Genomic DNA, 22,941 nt, shown 5'->3' on the forward strand with positions numbered 1-22,941 from the left:
CCACAGGATGTGTTGTATAGAGACCTAAAAGTAGTTTGAGGTAACAGATGGCAACTCTCGGTCTGTTATATAAAATTATTTGTAAGCGTCAGGGGAAAAAAATAAAAATAGAATTAATTCAGTCAAAAATTTTGCTGGTTTAAGGAGCATTGAGATTATATCCGATAGATAATAGGAATGTTTGACAGGAAAATGATTGCAGTGGACCCAGTGTTTTGAAAATTAAGCCTAGATGGTAGAAGAGGAGGACTTCCTCTCTCTTCATCTCCTTTGGAATTCATTGTTTGAGTAAAAAGATGTGCCGCTTTTACCTGCAAAGTCAACACCAGTGTGGGTCACCACACTTAACAGATTTCTGGGTTCAATCGTGATGCATTGAAATCCCAAAGTTCTCACACCAAGCCAAGGCAGCAAGGACTGCGGTCATCTTACCATCTTTACTGACTCTGCTCTAGTCCCAACCATTACCTGAAATACAAAGACTTGGCTACCTTTGATTGCCCCTTTGTACTTCAGTTTCTCCCTCTTTCTTTTCTAGTCTTTCTGATTTTTGCCTTTACGCTCATCAAGTCTTGTTTAAAAAGCTTGTCTTCTGAAACCTTGTGATGAGGTAAAAAGCAGTGTTTTTGATGTGGTAATAGTTTTGGCAGAGCTTGAAGTGTCTGAAAGATGACACTTAACTTTTCATTAGTAGTGACTAGTATGGAAAAACCTAGCAAGACCAAATGACACTTTATTTAGCATTTAGATTTTTTTCTCCCTTTCTCACTTGTTATGTTTATACCTCTCTTTCAGCTTCACGATGTGAATCTCTAGGCTATTTGAATTTGTTTTCCCATCCTTAAAAACACTGTTAATGCTATTATGAACATTTTGGGTTGTCAGGACTGTCAAAACAGGAGTGTTTTTTCTATTCTATATTTTGTATATCTAAAGTAATAGGAAAGGGATACAACTGAAGATTGAGGTTACCCTTCAATTTTTTTAACTGGGTAGGATTTGCTACTACCTCCCCCACATTCTTTTTAAAGGTCTTGTACGTTTCTAGTATGGTTGTCTGTGATAGAATTAAGCAGGATGAGATTGCTGGGCTCATAACCCTGACATTTAATATGGTACAAGACAGCATTGTGTTAACCGCTTTGTACTGATTTTGGCAGTGTACGTGGACCAAGGTAGTCAGCACAGGGACTACATCTCATTAAGCAAAGAAAGATCTAGAAAAGGGGCTGGTGTCATTGTAGTCCTCTTGAAGTGGACTTCTGCTACAGTGCTTCAGGATACAGAAAGAAAGGTATTAAGTTGAACAAAGTGATCTTCCCTTCATATAGCACTTGATTATTGTATATTGATGGACTGGTCATCTTAATTCAGAGAGAAGATGGGACTATTGGAAAGAATTCAAAGAATGATGTGTTTGGGGAAAAAGTCTTAAGATGCAAGCCATATACGTATTCAGTAGATCAAAGAAAAGGATGGAGGGTAACAGCACTTATATATGGCAAAGTAAACTGAGCTTTTAATAATACATAGAGGCACAGAAGATGCAGTTGTATCTTATGCCATTAATTTCTACAGTTTGAGTGCTACAAGTAATTAAACATTTGAACAGTTGACAGGGAAAAGTGGTAAAATTGAAACATGCTATAGGTCTTAAAACTGTCTCTTTAAACAACACATGCTGATCCATGTTTGATGTTTGACATTTGAAAAAATTGTATGGCTGTTGGATAGAGCAAGTGATGACAGTGGTACTGCTAGGCCAAAATGGTGCCTGGGAACAGCTGTCTTCAGCATCAAACTCCATGTCTACTCAGTGGCTATGCCTTTGCAATGATTTCAAAGCAGGATTTAAAGCCGGGTCATCAAAACAGTTAGCCCTTTTTACTTGGTGCTGTGGGCCCTGGACCTCTCTTTCTTAAGAGACAGTAATTCTGCAATCCTTACTTGTACTTAAATTCCTCAGCTCCATTGAGTCCAAAAGGACAATGACCACAGTAATGGTCCTTCTCTTTCTGTAGTGCAAAAAGCTGCAGAATGCCTGTGATTAATTAATGCCTGTGATTAATTAAAAATTCAAAGTCAGCATTTCCCTCCTTCTTCTCCCATGGTCAAGAAAAATAAAATCATTAACAATGTACTGTTGCAGTATTGTACACCACCGTTTTCTCTGTGAAATACAGTTATTGCATGGCTGTCACTAGTGTTGCCTTGGCTTCATATCCTGCTGCTGTCACTGTTCCTAGAAATCACGTGAAGCTTATGTTCCTGGTTCTGGTTCACAAGGCACATGTCTACCTCTAGCTTAGGGACATTCTTTTGGCCTTTGGAATGAGTTGCTTCTTTCTGCAACCGTAGTGAGTCATCCTTAGTGTCATCCTTTCTGCTGGATGTAGCTCTTCTGATGGTCATCTTAACATATCTGACAGATACATTGGCCATGGAATATGCCCAGAGCTGTCCAACTACAAAACACACTTCTGGGTCCTGTCTTCCTTCCCTGCATCTGGGTAGCCTTCTGCCCTCCCGCTGGCAACAGCACCCAGCCATAGCTTCGTCTGCAGAAGCCTGGGGTCCTTTGGTCTCCTTTCCTTCTAGCCGTAACAACGTCTGCCCATCCTAACCTGTACAGAGATAGGTATTTTCTTCCTTCAGCAGCTACTGAACTCATTTTCCTCTGCCTGTCACCAAAAGCCAGGCTTGGCCCGTACTAATAGGGCAGTAATGAGTGAAACCAACTACCCCATGCTTGGCACATTGCTGCAAACTTACCCAAAAGGTTAGACAGCTCCTGCTGTAGTGGCCTGGGAAGGATGAGGAGCAGTGGCTGTTGCTGAAAGGCATCCCTCCTGTGCATTTTTACACAACGACCCTGCAGCTCTTTTTGCCTGGCTTTATATGTTGGAGTGTGAACAGACTCAGGAGGTGCTATGCTGCTACCTTGAAGGAGAAGGGCTACTCAGAAAAACTCTGCAAGCCACAGTCTTTGCACCACTAATTGGACTGTAGATGGGGTGGGTTTTTTGGTTGTTCTCTTTTGTCCTTTTTTTTTTTTAAGCAGTCACTGGCAAATACCTAGTGTAAATACTTGTTGGTGTTATAATTTAAAAATACTTATTTCTTATAAATGGAGAGTTTGTATGCTATAAGAAAAAATTGCTTGCCTAACAGTGGGACTGCTTTGGCAAGTGAATTTTACAGTCATTTTAGTGTTATGGCATGGCTGTCACAGAACACTGAGACAGCTTCCTTCACTTTCACTGAAGCTTAGCTTCTTTTGCTATCATCATTGGCATTGGTTGTGGTAATAGCACTTTGCTTCTCTCTTTGGGTGCTTATTCAATACTGCTACTGCAAAGGTTTTGTTTAATTTTTGAACTTGGTTTTGAAAAACAACAACAAAACCAAGATCTCTGCACCAGGGAAGGTAGTCTTCTCAAACACTTTTTTTTTTGTTCTCATCTTAATTCCAGCAGGTTTTGTTTTCCAAATTACTGAAAGTGTTAGAAACATTCTTCATTCAACAGTGTATATTCCATGTGAGTCTTTTTTGGCTATAGAAGGCAACTGGGGAATTGCTGGATCCACTGCTGGTATGGTCAGTATCCCTTTGAAATACTGCAGGTCATATGCTCCATTCACGGAAGCATCTGAGCTGCTGCTACAGCAAGAAACTATCACTTAACATGGGCCATCAGATCAGTCTACATTATGGTCTGCTTCTCACAAAAAAAAAATCAGAAAGGCTGTGGTAAAGGCTAATTTCCTTAGATTCCTCATTCTTTTTTACATGGATGATATATTTATTTTTAAGCATCTGTGTTTGTGCCAACAGATTTTTCTCTTAAGCTAGCGCTGAGAAATTGCTCTTCCTCTCCAAGGACACTCCTCTGTGGTCTACTGCAGCATAACCAGCTAAACTTAATCTCTGCCTTGTTCAACACTTGAAAGGAGCCATTTACAGAATTTTTCAGGAAACATGGACTGAGATTTTTCAGCTGCCCCAAGTGAATTTGAGCAACTAGTGAGAGAACTAGGACTCAAACACAATGGTACACAGATGTGTCTGGTGATTTGGAAGAAGTAGTCTGAAACTATGCCAAAAATGACTAACCTTTTCTATTGAACCTGTACGTACTCGTTTGAGGAGTCTGCAGCCACCTGCCACAGTACTGTCACCAAAACCACAGACTGGTGCAATGGCTGTATTGTTAGGTGGTACTCTAAAACAATCCTGATATTGAACCTGACCCAGAACATGGTTTCCCATTTGTAGTTCAGGTGCATTGCTGTGTAATACGAGTTGTTTAGCTGCCTTTGTGTTTCTAGGGTAAAAGTGCCTGTAAAGCTCTACTTGTCTTAAAATCTACAGGAAAAAAGATAAAGGAGCAAACAAACTCTCTGTCTCACTGTCATACCTGAGGTTATCAGAAATGCCTGGGCTTGGTAACTACAAAAACAAACAAAAGAAGGAGCTGCTTGAAAAGCAACGTGTTACATTTTCTCCCTCTCTCACCTCCCTTTTTTTTTATCTGATTTAACATGAATTTGACAGTCTGCAGGATGGGTTGTAAATCATTGCATTTACATTGATACTTGCAAACGATGGACTTGATAGTGAATGAATACTGCTTCATGTAAGAACATGCTACTTTATATCAAAAAGTATAAAATAAGCAAGTCTTTGATAGTTGTACAAATGTAAGATGAAAGTATGATCGCTTTCTCCAGCAATAATTCTACTTCTTTATTGAGTTTCCATTTTTGCTGTTTTTTCTTTTTGTATTTACAAAGTAACCTCCATTCTCCTTCAAGTGATTATGCAGTTTGAAAAAAGGGGCAAATCTTTACTTACATGTGGAAAATAATTTTCTTAAAATGAGTGCATGTATTCAGGCACTTTTTCACAACTTTGTCTGCTGGATCTTATTTTCCTTTTTTTTTTTTTTTTTTTTTTTTATTTTGACCATTCCCATGTGACTGTTTTCATTAGCTTTTCCAAAAATGCACTGTACTAGAGAGAATCCTAGGTCTGTGACTGAAATCAGACCAGTTTCAAACATAAACTAATGACCTCATTTGTCTTGCATAAAATACATGGTTTTTTTATTTTTGTTGGAACAGTATTACCTTACTGTGTAATGAATGTAAAAAATATCTCCTGCTTCAATGTTCCTGTAACTTAACCCCTTCCTCCTTTTCTGAATTTGGTTACTTCTTCCTATCAGGACTACTTCACATCTCTCATGATGCTTTTGTTTATTTAAGGTGACTTCTTTATTTATCAACATGATACTGCATTTATAGTGACTACATGTTTGCTCTGTTCCGTTTGAAATCACGCTGTTAGGAACACCACCACCACAATCCCTACACCAGCCCACAATTGTTAATGAATATGTAGAGGAATGTGTTGCAGGAATGGATTCTAGTAGAACACATTTCTGAATCTTCTTCCAGTTAATACTAACACCAGTGCATTTCTTCTCTCTATTAGGTTTATTTCCCCATCAAAGAAAGCAAGTTTAGGTAGTTGCACTTGAGTTGTGATGATCAGGTTGACTACTACTTTATTGTCCTGCTGATGCTTGAAATTCTGGCAGTAAGCTTAGTATTTCATGAGAAATACTGAACTCTAAGCCTTTATACACATTTTGAAATAGTTTATGTACTTGCCATTTCCCAAAGCTCTCTCACCTCACCTAACCTCATTATGTAGAAATAATGGTGGATAATTCCAGTTAAATATTGCTCTTTCCTTTTTACTTCTCTACAAGCACAGATCTCTTCTAAGAGAAATTCTAGCTATAGCTTGTGACAACAACATAAGTTTAGACAGATTCTTGAAGACAACAGCAAGATGGGAGTGAAGGAGGATATTAGATGGGTGACTTTTTGTAGGTATTTACCAGAAGAGAGCACTTGGGAAAAAAGGCAAACGAATAGTAGAAGTGACCTTTTGAATAACTGATGCACAATTCAAATTGACAAGACTGGCTAGTGAAGTAAACATAAAGTTGCAGAACAAGTTTCCTTTATTGAAGGAGAGAAAAGAGAGAAAGAAGGAAGAAAACAGAGTAGCAGATGAGTAGAGAAGGCAGGATCAGCAAAAAAGAGGAAAAAATTGTGATGATAGTGTCTGATGCCCAAGGAACAGTGAACATGATAAATGGGCTGTGAAAGAGAATAGATGACAGAATGGTCTGCAGACAGAAGAAAGAAAAGATGGGGAATCTAAGGAAGATGCCATTAGAATTAGAAAGAGGACATGTATGTAACTGGTACTCCCTTCTGAAGAAAAATGAGTAGGCTGTCATGAGAATGGATCCAGAAGTATGTTTGCTAAGATAAAAATTACAGATTTGGATCTGAAAACTATAATGATCCAGTGAACAGAAGTGTACAGATTTCCTAGAAACTTCAGTGGAATTTTCCCATTTCCTGAAGAAGGAAAGGCAAAGGTGTGATGATCAACAGATTGCTCAAGAGTTGGTGCTAAGATTGATGGATTACCCAGAACAGTACAGAAAGAGTACTTCTTGATGGATATGCTAGTATTATGGATACTTTCTGAGATTCAATTTAGACCCATGCAGGGGGCTATTAAGTTGAGATAGAGCTATATTTACACACAGTCCATGTCTACATGAACAGAAAGAGGGAGGAAGGGCATAGGATATGAAGGCTCATCACAGAGCATGGCCTGGAGAAAGACAGATGTAGTTCTGTTAGAGCAATAGTCATCCTAGACAGACTTATGGGATCAGAGAAAAAAAAAAAAAAAGCCCACTAGTTTTAAGAAAACATCTTGTAAACTCATGAAAAGGCTTATGCAAGACAGTTGCAAAACCCGCCAGGAATAAAATCTGGGTTTACAAGAGCCCCTTCCTAGTGTATGCTCTTGAATGTTTATCTAGATAGTGTCTAACTGTTTCACTTGATCCTGTCTTATGATAACTTCTTTTTGTTAACCATAATTTTGTAGTGTCATGCTGCTGTCACGCACTTAACATTGCAGCTGAGTAGTTTTTAAGCATTTCAGGCTTCCCCATGTCTCTTGAAACAGGAAGGTAAAACAAATCCAGTCACGCGCTCTTTTGTTGTTCTTTCTTTCTCAAAAGCTTGTTCTGCTTTATAAGGTAATTTCACTTGCTTTTTTTACCAATTACTTTGCTATGGCTGAATACTTTTCACCTGACTTTCTAAGAAAACAAGTTTATGTGATTGTGCATCTGCTAATCTTTCCGTATGAACCTTGAATCCATCGGCCTATTTCACCCAGATTTGACCAACAGGAAGAAAAATTAGAAATATTAAGTTTCTGAAAATATTATGCCTTTATCTAGCTAGACAGCTGGATAGAGAGCCTGCTCGTGGAAAGGCTGTAAGAGCTCACTCTTATCAGTTACGTTAAAATCCACATGAGAAGTCATCCTATAGGCACAAATCCAGAGGAAACCAGGTTTGACTGGTTCAGCTCCTCAGATCCTTCAAACTTCCCAGCCCCTGCCATGTGGCAGCACCAGGTGGTGGCATTCATAGGACTTTAGCCTAGGAGAACCCGTGTTCTCAAGACATGGTTGAGAAACCTCAGCTGACAGCCAGATGCCTAACTGAACTATTACTGTAATGCTAGTGTAGATATGGTGCAGTGGTGGGACATTTAATGAAAATGGCTAGGATAAATGAGGTCTTTGTGATTGTGCTTTTGAGTGCCTGTTACCTTCTTCAGCTGTTCTACAGTTTCTGTCCCAGTTGTCCCCTAGATTCTGATGATTTTCAACTCCTGGTTTCAGAAATGTTGCTACTATAACAATACTCTTTTTTTTTATGTTCTTCTATTTCCTGGCAAATCCTGGTTTCACGGTTCTGTAGTTTCCAGATTTAATTAGTCTGATGGGGGAAAAAACACAATGAAGACACGAAAAGCAGTGTAAGAAAAACATATGAAACTCAAGAGCTTTGCTAAACTAATGGGATACATGCATGAATCATTCTTGGTCCCAGTTTTAAAGGACTACTGCCCATCCCCACCTAAGAAAGTATCTACAGAAAGCATGCTAAAAACTGACATAGGGTTTCTCAGCAATAGTGAATGATCAACATATATCTGAACAGTCTCTGTTCAAAAATAAAAATTCTGTTGTTAGTAGAAAAGAGAACATGGTGAGAACAAGAAATTGCATAGTGGTTCTTTCATGAAGCGCAATTTTTAAGAACATAGGGTAATTATGTTGAAGTTACGACTTTGGGAATTTTACTCTTCTGAGTAATTTCTTGAAAACCTGTGTGTCTACCCGTGCCTGTCAATGCAGATGACGGAAGGTGACCTAATGCTAGCCACAAGAAATGACACTGAATGCAATGACGGTTGGAATAATGACGTTACAGATGAAGCATGTTTCCATTAAAGACTGAAATTTAAGTTAAGTAGCTCTGACTATATTTACCACTGATGATAACAAGCAATTAGTTCCTTTCCATAGGAAGGAGACTGAAAGCAGGAAATACAGTACTCAGCATTTTCCTGTTACACGAGTGCATTCCATGTAAACAATCTAGTTCCTTCTTCCCATCTAAAAGACTGCTTTGATGCATAACTCACACATACATTCTCAACACTTTTATACCTGTAGGTAATAACTATAATCCAGCGGATAGTTTTTTGCATATGAGGTGGAGTGAGTGCCTTCATCCTAAAGAGAGACAAGATTAATCATACATCTTTGATCTCACAAACCCTCACTTTGTTTGCTAATCTCCAGCCAGTTGTGTACTGCTTTCCATCTGTTGCAACATCATGCATTTGCACACTAGTAACTGATGACTGATAAACACTCTCTCCAGCAAAACTCCCAGTGACCCCTCCTCTCATACATCTATTGATGGTATCACTCAGTGTTGAAGAAAATTGCCAGTGGCTTTGTGATGCATTCCGTGGAAGCAAAATTAAGGTTTGCAAATGACTTTCCTTATTGCAGTCCTGCAGCTTCAAGACTCTACTTGGAGGCTTTCTTTTATTTCTGCATTTATAAGCAATATACTGTACACCTGACTAATAATTAACAACTCTTTTTATGAGGACCAAATCAGGCTGGGTACGTTATTGGAACTGATCCTTTCTCCAGGAGATCTCAAGTAAGATTAAATCTTACGGAAAGGTAAACAAACAAAAAAACCCCTATCTTAATTCAGTTCCATAAGCTTCATTTGAGTGATTCTCCTAGCAGTGAAGTGAATACAAGCACAGCGTTCATTTCAGGTGCTGGAGTTAGCTCTAGAGCTTGGTACGCAGAGCAGTGCACCTCCGACCCGCTGTAACAGGCAGATTTGTTCTGAGTTTTGTGTGGTTCCTCTCCTGCCGGTGCTCTCTCCCCCATGGTGGTGGCTAGTCTCTCGCGGTGGCATTTGCCTGCACCTCTGCCTGTGCCGCTGTGGCACTGGGTGGGCTCGTGCCACGGCTTGTGCTCCTGCAGTGGTGGGTGTCACTGAGTGCACACTCAGCTACTCGTGCCTTTAGTCCTCACCACGTCAGTGAACGCAGCGCTTTTAGCTTGTGATTTTAACTGTTATCGCATGCATTTTATGAGTTTCTGTGGACATAATACTTGGCTGTAAGGTGTGTAGCATTTTTACTAGAGGATTGCGGAGAGGTGCTCATGAAGCGTGTTCTGTTTATGCTGTCCACTCCTCGGGCAGACCTGGGCTTTTCCTGGTCACACCACATAATTTGAGTCCAGCAAACCCCCAAGCAATGTCCTTTCTTAAGCTATGGGTATATTTAAGACACTTGCAACACCAATTTTGTTGTGTTTTGTATGCAACTATCCAAAAGTGGCTTTAATCACAGCATTGGGCAGTTGATGATTTCCTTCTAGTGTTTTTCAAGAGAGGTCTGCTTATGGTCTTTGTTGCTGGGAGCAGGCACACCATAAGCAGGAGCGGGAGGGTTGTGGGTTCATCCAGAGCTAGGAAGGTCAAGCAGCATCAGAGGAAGGGGCTGTCTCTTTCCTTGTTTTAATGGTAAACACATTGGCACTTCAGCACATTTGTCTGCAGATCGCTCTTGCAGTAATTAAAGACACCTTTTCATGCAAATGGTTTTTAGAAGTTCAAAGAAAAGAAGAAGGAGGATGTGTAAAAGATCACCTCATCGGGCTCGTCAGTTATTAGAATTTTTTTCAAAGTTCTGGTCATCTCAAATGGTCTCTCTGGCTCTTGCTAAAGCAGGAATATTTTTGCAAACTTAGTAACTGAAGCTTTTTTTTTTAAAAAAAAAAAATAGAAGCCAAATGTGATTCTGTATATTCTAGTCCTGAACTGCTGGTGCTTCAGCAGTAAACAAGTCACGTCAGAGTTTAGATTCTGAGATGCCAATTAAACCATGCTTAGGAATATAAAACAAGAGAACTCTGAGATGAACAGTATGCTAGGATGTCATGTGGAATATAGCCCCTAGAAGCGAATGTCTTTTAGGTTGTTGTTTCTGTGATGGTAAATGAAAACTAGTTGTACTTTTAAACTAATCTGTAAGACTCATTTACATCTATGTGTGCTATAGTGTCAAGTGTTAGAATGAAGTCAGTGGTAAATTAAGGATCAAAAAAAAAAAAAGGCAGTCATTCCTTTAGAAGTGTTCATGACGTTTATGCTGTTGAGGATGCTTATTTGTAATTTTCCAGAATTAGATCTGAAGCCATCCAGAATGGGCTTTAAGTGGGAAGAATATCTAGCGTTATTTTGGGAGGAACAAAGATTTGTTGGTATGCAGGTCAGTACCCTGAAGAAGTAGGTTTATTTTATTTATTTACAAGACTCTTGTCATGGGTAAAAACAGTGTGTGGAAACATTTTAGTGTGCTACTCATCTTACTGATTAATTTTTTCCCCATAAATTTGAATTTAAGCAAAGTAATACTGCACATAATTTATCAAATTCTCCTAATGTCTCTATAGTGTGCTATAGGGAACAACACAAGATTGATGGCAACACAAGATGATGGCAAGAAGATGCGCAGGCTGACGTATAGCTTTCTGTGTTCTTCAGGCCCATAATGCGGGCTTCAGCTTTGTATGGGGTTTTGGGATTGTTTTTATAGTTACCATTGGTCCCCCAAACCTTTTAGTGAGATAGAAAGCTGTTTATGCATTTATTCTTCAATCTCTTGACAACATGTATGAGATTTTTTTGGGGGTCTTTTTTCTACACATTTCATAATTTATTCTATTGTCTTAGTCTTTTCACTTTTTAAAGTAACTGTTATTATTTCATATTTTTGGAGGGCTGAAATATTCTTTTCTAATTTTTTCCCCTGTTGTATGGAGATTAAAAGTGGACTACCTTAGTTTCAGGTCAGATAGCATTTCATCAGGATACCAAAATGACTGTAAGCATTTATCCCCCATGGATGAAATCCTAGCTTGCAGCATTTCCGTCTCCCACCTTGAAAAGTGGCAAGACAGTTACTGAGATCCTTGTAGATGGACTTTAAAGCTAGGCATAATCCAGCGGTGAATGAAATGCAGAACCATCCAAATCAGTGACATTTAACCCAACCACACGTCAGTCCAGGTGGCAAGATAAATTGGTACTCAACTGTTTCCAGCCCATTTTCCTGGTCAGTGCTCTAAAACACAAGAAACAGTTTTGGCACCACATAGCTGATTTTTGTACATGTGCACATGCTTATTCAAACACACTTTATTCTGTATTCAAATTTTCTGGTGTAGGTAAACTTTTAAAGCATCTGTATTTCATTTCACACTCCTCTTAAAAACAGTTGTTCTTTCTGGAGAAAGCGCACTCACCTTTCCCTTTGCCTTTCATCCTTCCTCCTCTTATTTGTGCAATGAAATTGCATCACTCAGTTGTGACATTTCAGTACTGCATTTCAGTACTGGATGCTACGCTCATTTTAACCAAAAGAATATTCTTCTCAAAGAAAACCTTGATATATTTTACTTGTCAACAGATATGCTCTATAACTTCCATAAGAGGACTGAATGATAAAAATAAATAGTAAAATATGTGAAGCATTTAGGTGTTTCTGAAATCTACCCTTAAAAAGAGCAAGAGCCAGCAATCCCTTGTGTCAACCTCTTTTATCTCTTCCAAATTCCAATTTCTCATTTACTGTAATGCTTAACGATTCTATTTCACACTGTGCTTTAGATTCCCAACAACAGCAAAAAAAAAAAAAAAAAACCTTCAGAAAAAACAACTTGCAAATCCGAGACCAGGCGTATGTTTGTGTGCAGTTCTAAATGAAGCCTTACCATTTCTTAACTAATGAGGATCTTTTCCATGTGGAATAAATTCTTAGTACTTAGCAGCATTAGTAATGCTTAAAAAAAAAGAAGTATTTAAAATGGTTCAGTTGCCAACTGCCTTTGACTGTCTCAGTAAGATACTGAAACAGACCTTCTGCTCCAAATTAATAAGGCCAATCACAGCCACACAAAACCCAGAATGACCGATCATTCTTCTGGTGTCCTCCCTGTCTTTACTGAGGTCAGATAAATCACTTTCAAGCTGTTAAATCAATGACCATAAATTAGGGCTCTGTTTTTACAGCGCCTTTTGGGAAATTCTCATGGTTAAATTAATCTAACAGCTGCAGCGAAGAGCACCTCCCACAAGATCATGTCAAAAGTTCTCCCCCCCCCGCCTTTTTTTTTAAAGGGGAAAAAGGACTGAATTATTTGTTTTTACCTAGCGCACAAAATGGAATCCCTCCGTCTATCCCTGCTAATTCGTGTTTCAATTGTACCCAGCTGTTTAAATTGCACTGCGCAGAGATTGCCTTGATCCCCAGGTGCTGGTACTCCATCTGTGCTGCTCTGAGAGACTATTTACAGCAGAGGTTAGGCCAGCGATTGCTGGGATGGAAAACTCATTTCTCAGCCTGGCTTTTATTTACACTCTTATTAAAGATCCTTTCACTCATGTTGGAATGGCAGCTAGTGGCTGCAGTGAGCGTTTGGCATCAAGCCAAGCAGCAAAATTACCATGTCGATGAAAGATAGCCTGCTTCCATTTTAACCTTTCACTGTTCTCTCCTTTCCATCTATATTTGCATGAAGAAGGATGATTATTGAAAGAGATAGGGGGACAAAGGGATGAGAGAATCCTTGTCAGCTGAGCTTTTCAAGGGATAAACCAATGGTTTGAGACCAATTTGGAAAAATCTTCACTGCCTTATTAATTTCCTACTCCTTTCCCCTAATTGCTATTAGAGTTTATTTTCATATGAAGCAACAGAGCTGCTCATGCTCTGTTCGCCTCCTTCCCCCACTGCTTCCCTGTGCCTTGTGAATGCAACCCTGGGATATATCTGCAATGATGAGGTTTCTGCTTCATCCCCAATGCAGGTCACACAGAGCCACAGCAACACCCTCAAAGCATTTTTTTTTTCCTACAAATATGGCTCTTTTAGAAATGAATCACCTTCCTGGGAGCAAGTGGCTCATTGCACATCACATGTTATGTTACTGAGGGAGGGCAAGGGAGAGTATGAACAGTTGCTGGGGGAGGCTGGCATGCAATCATCATGTTGTGGACCTAGATGCATTTAAAAAAATAAAAATAATAACTATATTTCTCCAGAAACCTCAGCACATTTCCGTAGTGATTCTGTGATTCTGTGAACACAGGATTGGTGAAAAGCAACAAAATCCACCTCAGCTGTTTTAAGAAGACAGTAACTGACCTTGCTGAGTGCCAACTATAGCCCAGCACACCAAGGAGGAGACCCTAAAACCTCAAGCCTCACTACCAAGCTCCATTTGTGAGGCAGACCATGACCTTAAGCGCAGCAGCAGTGCAGGTTCTTGACTGCTCACAAAGCTATGCTTTTCTTTCTCCTTGCCTGCTTCCAGGGCAGAAGGAGAGACGAGTCCTTTTTCCATTTTCCTGAGTGGAGGAGCAGTGACTCTACTGAGAGGTTTACAAGAATTGGTGGTCTTGCTCCTAAGCCATGTTTTGGGTAGTGTGTAAATACCAGCCTTCATCAAAAAAAAAAAAAAAAAGAAGATATATCCTGAAGGATTTAACCCTCTACTTACATGGTTGTGTTCTACCGTTGTTTAGCCGCTGCTTAACCTTGCAGGTCCCCAACCCAAGAATCGTCGTCTCCACTAATCCCCAGGAGGCTCAAATGCCTGCTGCTGGCCAGGGGCAGGAGGTGTCACAGGACCAAGCTGTCTGACGGTGCATTCCCAGGACTTGCAGATATAGGAAGCTTTTCAATCAGAGGTAGCTGTTGACTCCTCCAAAGAATGAACAAAACTGAGTTATTCCCCATTCAATTTTTAAAACTCAGTTTTGTTCCTGTTGAGGATGAGGCACCTGGAGATAGGTGTGCCTTGCTATTTCTTCCCCACTAATCCTCCTAAAGGTGGAGGGTTTGTTAACAAAAGCACAAATGTATACTTAGCTGTAGGCTGGGTAACTGACAGCTAAAATAGGTGTATTTACAGACCACTGCTTGCTTTTCAGCTCCTGGAACAGGGACAAACAGATCATGATTGGTTTTTTTTTTCCTAACAACATCTTAGTTGCTGTTCAAAGTTCCTTGCCAATTTTTTTCCTATATACCTCCATAGATAACTATATATAAAGTTATAAATTCAATAGTCTACAAACACTTATTGATCAGAACTCTGTCTGTGCCATATAGCTAACGTCAGGACTTCAGGTTAGTTGGGTGTTGTCTTCCCCATTTCCTAATTGACCGAGTACCTGAGTCCCATGCTGCCTTGCTTTCCTAGTGAATCCAGCACCAGGGAAGTCTTGCAGGAGCAGTAGCAGAGAAGCACTATTGGGAAATTTTACATAACCGTAAATCTTTTTTTTTTTTTCCCCTCTCCTTCCCTTTTTTTTTTTTTTTGGCACTAAACAGACCTTCCCTAAAACACCATTCTTTTAGAAAAATGTAACCACAGCAAGATTTACTGTCTGAGCATTCTGTTTAATATTTTTCCCATTCATAAAATACTTGTATGTCTGAACATGAGACTTGGTTTGAAGGGTGTGTTTTGATTCTTGTCTGGCTCATTTAAACTGCTTCTATGCTAGTGCTCAAGCAGAGAAGGGGTAAGAATGATGTTGCAGCTCTTCTAACATATTCTAAATTCCCAGATGTAAAATTCAATTACATGAATGCTGGTGAAAAACAAGCACTAAGAGGGGGTGCAAAGACCAGCAAAGTAAATTTGTTTTTTTAATTGGGAGCAAAGTGAACTCAATCCTCAGAAAATGCAGTATAAGAAGTTGTTTGTATTAGGAGCTTGTTCATGGAGTACCTTGATCTCAGCTAGATGAGATGCAGTTGACTTTTGGCTGCCAAAGCTCTAGGGAAAGCTGGAGGACAGTAAGAAATAAGACATTTGGTGCAATTAGCTGTGGTACCCACCCAGGAACGAAAGTAAACAGACACAACATGGGGACAAGAGGCTCTTTCAGAATCGAGGTCTAAACTGCTTGAGGATGTAGCAATTCCTCACTCTTCGCACATTCTTTGGCAATTCCCTATTTAAGTAAGTAATTGGTTTGTCTGCTTCTAGATCCTGGAGAACTGCAACTGGATTTGGCTGCTTCTTGTCTCCCCTTCCCCATCCCAGTACGTGCTGTGATACTGCACTGTACTGTCAAACAGCTGCCTCAGCCCACATCCGCTGAGGTGCTCCAGCTGCAAAGGGCTGCAGGATTAAAAATTAAACTAAGACACATTTAAGAGCTCTGGATGGGCAGACTCAGTCTGAGAGACTGAAATGCCTGCAGGTGTATCAGTTGCTTTTACATCCCTTTGCTTTATTGAATATTATACTGGGCAGAGAAAGGAGCGCTGTTAAAGAACAATTTGTGCTACTTGATGAGGTGACTGTCTGGTTATTTGTCTTCAACAGTTACTCTCATGGGAAAACAAAGTATTTTCTTGTAATTTTACTCATAGGTATCTCACAGAATTTCCGTATTTTTAAGTCTTACCTTCCTAAAGCAAAAATAGCAAAATTTCAGGTTTGTTTGCTTAGTCCCCCACAAGTTGTAGCAATAGTTACAGAACTTAGCAGCGACTGTCACATCAGAAGCTAAATGCTGCATCTGAGCTTGTGTGATAACCTTCAGATCTTCCAGCCAGCTCCACATTTGCTGAAGAGAAGTAGTTTCCCTGGAGAATAACTGGGCCAAAGTAGAACCCTCTAAAATGAACTTAAAGCCATTAAAGTTTCTCTTTTCAAATAGAATTCACATATTACATGCATGTAAGTTTTCATTTTGAGGTAATAAACAATGTTAGGTTCATGAAGACATCATTTCCCTTTCTATAGGGCTTCCCTTTGGCTACCAGCGATTCCTGCATTGCCGGTGATGCTGTCTGTATCAGCAGCCATAGGAAGCAAGCAGTGGGGGGAGGTGGATGGCCAAGGACTTAGTGGCACATCTGAAACGGCAGTTAACTACTCCAAAATGTTTGAAAACAGAGAGGAGCGTGGGAACAAGAAGGAAGGCAAAATACCACCCTTAGCATAAATGAACCAGAAAGATGCTCTACGGGGGTAAAGCCTGTTGGGAAAGGCCTTGATTTACCACAGATAAGGAAAAAACACTAACCAACAGACTGGTAAATGCAGGGATGGCTGTGAAGCTCAGGGACAATGCCAAACCATTACAGCTGGTTGTAGTACTGTCTTTACAGAAGAATGCCACAAGGGATTGCCTTCTATTGCTTAAGGCAATAAATGCTCAGGAGTACTGATCAGGGACATTTTGACTCTTTAGAGCCTCAGAAATTATGCACAATACATCCAAGAAAAAGGTTGCAATTCTAATCTCAGGTGGCCTAAAATTCATGAAGGTTCAGAGATCTCCTCTATCTATGCATCTAAATAATCAGCCTTAAATTAGCTGCAGTAAAGATCTGATCATTTTTTCTACTGCAGCTTCCTCCCTCTCCCCTTTGTATTTTGTGGCAGAGCGCTGTAGACTATTTCTGCAGCTTCAAATTTATGATTAATTGTTCTTAAATTATTAAAAAAGTCTCCAAATCATCTGTTTTTTATCTACCTGTAGACACATTTTTTCTACCTTGATCGTACTCTTTTTTTATTAACCTTTTCATCAAAGCACAATTTCTCCTGAAATCATTTTATGTCCCTAAATGTTATGGCATCCTTTGTTTTGCAAAGTGGAGGATTTTTAAAAAAGCCTTCGTCCTTCCTTCTAACAAGAACAGGATGTGCAATAACTTTGGTTTATATAAGCCTTCCTGGAAAGCACGAGAGAAACTCTGGAATCAATAAAAGCTGCAGTGTAATAGTATAAAGAAGTAAATTTTTTGTGAAGGTACGTTGCTGCATGAGGCTATATTAGGAAGATGAAACTTCAGGCCTCAGTTTTACGGTAACTGCACAAAATACAACAAATTACTGGGATTGTTCCCTTATGTCGCTTTAGTTAACTGAGCACATTCAGTAGAATAACATGAATTTATTATTTGGCTAAGCACTGATTTATTGCATACAGGAATTAGAGAAACTGATGTCCAAATTTGAAAAGCTCTATCTATTACCTAAAAAATGAAAGTAACAAGCCTTACTTGACCTACAATCTTACAGAATTAAGGGCATAAGAGATGCAAAAGCAACAAGATGACGTGGAGCAAGCTCCTTTAGGTTCACTTGATGTGCAACAGTTCCCATCACTGCTGGCTACCAACACTTACTTATTCAGCTGACAGCAGCGAGCCAGGCAAAGCTGTGCCGAAGTTTATTTGCATGGCAATTTTAAACTTCGCTCAGTGGTCGGACTGCAGTAAGAAACTGTAGGACTTAACAGGAGAGTGGGAAGAACCAGAGTGAAAGTAACAAATCGCTTCTCTTTGCACCCTCCGTTATGGTCAGTGAACACAATGGGCATACGCAGCATTTTAAAAACTGGGGTAACACTAGAGCAAATGTTTTCACTGCTTTTCTACTAAGTGTGAGGTGAAATAGGAATCGGGAGAACCACTTGTGCTACAATGCAATATTTCAAAGATATAAACAGTAGGTATACGCCTATCTCTCATGCTCTTACTGGCAACCCGGATGGGCATTGCCCGTGGCTCTGTGCTGGTACAATGCAAAGAGGCTGGTGTTAGTTCCTGCATCGTTGGTACATTCAAATACATCTTTGGTTACTAAAAACCATGACAGCTTGCTTCGGTGGAATCTATGCATTCACCCTTGGTTTTACTCTAAACTTAGAGCAGAATTTGAGACTGTGGTTCCTAAGAAACTGAGGCGGAGGGAAAACTTACTCCAACTGTGTTGTCATTTCAAAAATTACACCCAGTTTCTCACACCACAGAGAGTTGATAGCTGATCACTTTGCATAGCTCTTCATTGAGTCAGAACACGGCAACTGGCAGTCTGAGCAATGAATCATAATCTGATGGCAGCTCACAGCTCACGCAGTTATCCTACAGCTGAACTCTTCCAGATCAACCCATACGCTAATGCACCTCATAGGGATTTACTTCATTAAATCAAGAGTGAGAACTTTTGTCAGTGAATCATCCATTCCCTTGTAAAGCAGAGCATGCTACTTGTCTGTATTGCACAATTAGTAATACACACAAAGAGACTTAGGTACTCTTCAGGACAAAAGCAGAATAATAAGGGTTATAGATATAGATGTATATATATATAATATAGAATTTAAAATTTTATTTTAAAACTTTGCGCATACACTTCTTCAGCATCCTCCTCTTTTGTTCATTGCACTGAAAAGTTTCAAAACCCACAAAATATATCCCTTTACTAAACATTTTTTGTTCTTAGGTTACAAAAAGATTAACATTTCACAGTCACAAAGCAGAAGTACATTGGTCCAAAACATCTTCCGCCAGCAGGTCCTCCATTCTTCAGGACATATAAAACCTAGACAGTTGTACAGATCTCAAAACAAGATGACTTGTCCAATGAAGAAAAGAAAAAGGTGGCAGCTATTGAAAAAAAAAATGCCAAACTAAAATAAGACATCTATGAAAGACCACCACCAGCAATGGTTAAAAAAAGCCCAGAAAACCAAAAACCTAGAGAAAGAAAAAAGAATGAGAGTGGAGGTGGACAAGGGCATCCTCCTTCAAGTACATCACAGGTAGAAATACAGCAGCACAGTTACAGCATCATTTGGTCATTCTCTCTATGGTAGCCACATCACTATATCTTCACCTAAGACACACGGAGGAAAACTATTTACACACCAAAATTGTTGGGAAGGAACAACAATTCCACAAAGTTTGCAATTCATGTTTGATACAAAAAGGTTGAAAGTGTACAGAAACTGTAAAATAAAAGCAAAACGCCGAGGCAGGAAGAAACACAGCAGATTTGCTTGGAGTGTGTAGTGTTCTTTAAAAACCTAGCGAAAGTTCAAAGCCAAAATCTGCCCAGACATCAAGTGCAGTTCTTCAAAAATACCCTGGAGGCACAGAGTCGACTGTACCTCACAGACCTCTCTTGTCATATTTTAACATGGAAGTAACTTTAACATGGAAATCCACTACTAACAGCAGACTGGCCGCTTTTCCTTTAGCTTGTTAGTCCTGCTGTTTTTTAGAATTAATGAAAAAAAAAAAATCTGTCTCTCCAGCACGAGGCCACTGAACATCAGCCCTCTCAGACAATACGCTTTTGTGTTCATGAAGGAAGCATCATTGCGTTAATGTACCAAAAGATGGTTGTGCGCCTCACTTAAGGTGTAAATGAAATTTCTAACTACCTTCTTCATCAAGTTAAACAAAGAAGATTTTAGGCTGTAGTGTAAGAGAAAAATGTCCAAAATGGCTGTACTACCTTCTGCAACAGTATTCACAGGAGAATGGTAGAAGCTTCTTGGTTTCGAGTTTCTAGAAATTAGACTGGACTAGGCACCAGAAGACAGTGCTACATTGCACTGTCGGCTAACCTGAACTATATGGCGTACAATTTCCTTTCCTTGCCGTTGTCCAAGGAAGGACAGGAACTTGCCTGATTTTCTAAGCAGCATCTATGTACAGGCAAAACCACAGCACTGTGCAAGAGCAGTATGAATACAGATGGAACTCAGGACTGAGGTTCCTTGCTATTGAAGCTTAAGCAATCTTGGATACTAAAGGACTTCACTGGCAAAAAAACCCCATAGTGCTGCCAGCATCAGGCAATAACTGAGATGACATGCCAAGGATCTAAAATATGGAGTTGGTGCCTAACTTGCTCCAGTTTGAGGAGGCGAGCTGTCTGCTCCTAACACAGGAGCTTCACTGAGCCCTATCTGTGCCTATCTAAAAAATCCTGTGCCTATCAAAAATGGTATTGTGCACCATGGATCCTCGCTGCCATCAGTGGTTTCTAATGTTGTGACTCCCAAAATAATTCAACCTATAAAGGGGAATTGCAAATGCTTTTAATTACTCTTGCTTCTCACACAATACCTCCCCAAGAAGTGATTCCTGCCTCCTATTTATATGAGGCTTTGGTGTGTACATGTATATATACCATGCCTTGAAGCAGAGCACAGACCACAGTGCAGGCACATAAGAAGCTCCTAGTGAAAGCAGATAGAAATGAAAGCCCAAGTACTAACGCAGCGTTATCAGAGATGTACCAGAGATGCTCTAGGGAGGCAAGCATGTAATTGAGTAATAGCTACTTTGTAAAAAAGCAAAACAAAAAGCATCACAGCATAGTTTCAGTCACATACATCTGAGTAGGAAGCTTTTTATCATCCTTTAAAGTTCTCAGAATTTATTAATCGATGTTAATTGATATTAATTGTTGATACTGTACTTCCACCCTTTCCAGGAGAGGGTGTGACAGCTAACACAACTCAACCTGGGCACAGCCGCTGCAGAGACGCAGGCTGACTGACAGCAATACCTCAGATGATGACCAACAAACGTATTGGAGGCTGATTCACAAAGTCATACCAGCGCCCATGAGATTTTGCTCTGAGAAGTCACCAGCCAGTTTGCTCCCACCAAGTCACGCGCTCTGCTACGCCATGTCTCCAGGGGTACGTTTAAAAACACCCCTGAATGAGAAGGTGCATTTTCCATTGCCTTGAAATTACACTTTTAAATTTTGGCCAACGCTACACTGGAAATTTATTTCCACCACATTGTACTCAGTGGTTTTATGACTGGTATGTGTGTTGACACCATGTTACCAACGAATGAAGACTAACAACACGTGGGCACTGATACACCTGACTCAGGCTTGTAGCTGGTGCCAGCCCAGCAAGCACCAGCTTCTTTGCTGTTCGGACGACTCCACCGGAATTGCCAGCATTAGTTTCTTTGTGAAAGAATATCTGAATTGCTAGAGGACTACACAACTGCATTTGCGAAGAGACAACAGGAGTTACACAGAGCATGAAAAGCATGTTTACAAGTTTATTAGGCCAAAAAAAAGTGCAAGAGATGTCTTGCTTAAACTTTAAAACATATGAGGGGCCATGTGAAAAATACTCTAGACTCCAAACCTCTCTTTTCACCCAGCTGCACACAGAAAAAGAGGTAAAAGGAAAAAAAAAATAAGGAAAGAATAGATAAAGCATGACAACACATAATCAGATATGCCATTGATTTATGCTGAAGCTCTAGAATATAAAACATCCACATTCTGCACAGCTTTATCACATGCAGGCACTGGGCAATGCACGGAACAGTTTTCAGGCTAAACTCATGCAGTTCGCTGCATGTTTGAGCCGTTACACATTCTGCATTGCCTCCTCTCACCGGAAACTCCTACTGGGTCTAGAGATTTAGAGCAAGCACAGTTTAAATCCACCGAGCCGGTTGCACATGTACTTCCGGATGCAATCAAATAAAGCATCTGGGCAGCTATACCGCACATGCGCTGCGCGGTGTTTACATAGCACTTTATAAATCACAAAACTGGCAAGCTCTAGGCCACGCCTCTTCAGGAGAAAGTCTGCAAAGGGCACAGCATCCTCCTTCTCCTTTGGAACGGACACAACATTCGTGAGCTGCCTAGTCAGTGCCCTACAATTATGTTAGTCCCCTACCTTTTGGCTATCCAAGAAGTACAAGCCAGATGAGCAGCTCCAAAAGAATGTGGTCAGGCGGTAAATTAGGTTGAACTTGGCTCCCCAGCCAATATATCTGCCCATACACTAGAATCTTCTGAATTTTTTCTTCAATTCCTGCCAATGAAGTGAGAAAGCTGCCTGCTTAAAGAATAGGCAGCCAGGTTAAGCTGCAGATTTGCTCAGTTGTTTCCCTCTTGGACTATTACTTTTACTCAGATTTCCTTCATTTAAATTGATTCACCACTGCTAAGAAAAAAAGCTGCTGAAGCTAGCGAAGGGCTTTTATCTAGCACAGTAATCTTCTGACCCTTGACTACAGCCCTCAGTGCCAAGAGGACAAAGTTACAAGCTGTCTTTTTCTGATCACCAAGTCAAGCAAGCAAAGGTATACTGAATAATAAGTGAGGCAGGAAGAAGTGAAACAACTTTTAAACAGATCACTATCCAGGTATCCAAATTGATAACAATAATACCATCACTTCAAGTGGGAATCCAACCAAAAATACACTCAGGAGCCCAAATAAATTTACTGAATCCTAACTGATGCAAAAGCTGTATGGTCAGGGATCCTTTCAACAGGATAAAGCAGGCAGAACCATTCAATGAATGAAAATCTCTGATCCCAAAGAAACCATGGCCTCCAGGTAAACATCACATAAAGCTGAGTTTGTGTGCTCTGTATAATCACGGTATACACACAACAGGGAATCTTGACAAATAACTCCTCAAACCAGAATAAATCTTACAGGACTATGACCTACTTCTCCTGGACAATTTTGCAGGTGGCTGTTTTAGCTGCAGTAAACATAGTCACACTGAAAGCAATTTCAGTTTTTCTACTAAAATACAGTAGTATAGTCTACTGAA

Source organism: Gavia stellata, chromosome 4 (assembly GCF_030936135.1).
Source record: "Gavia stellata isolate bGavSte3 chromosome 4, bGavSte3.hap2, whole genome shotgun sequence".
Taxonomy (NCBI): domain Eukaryota; kingdom Metazoa; phylum Chordata; class Aves; order Gaviiformes; family Gaviidae; genus Gavia; species Gavia stellata.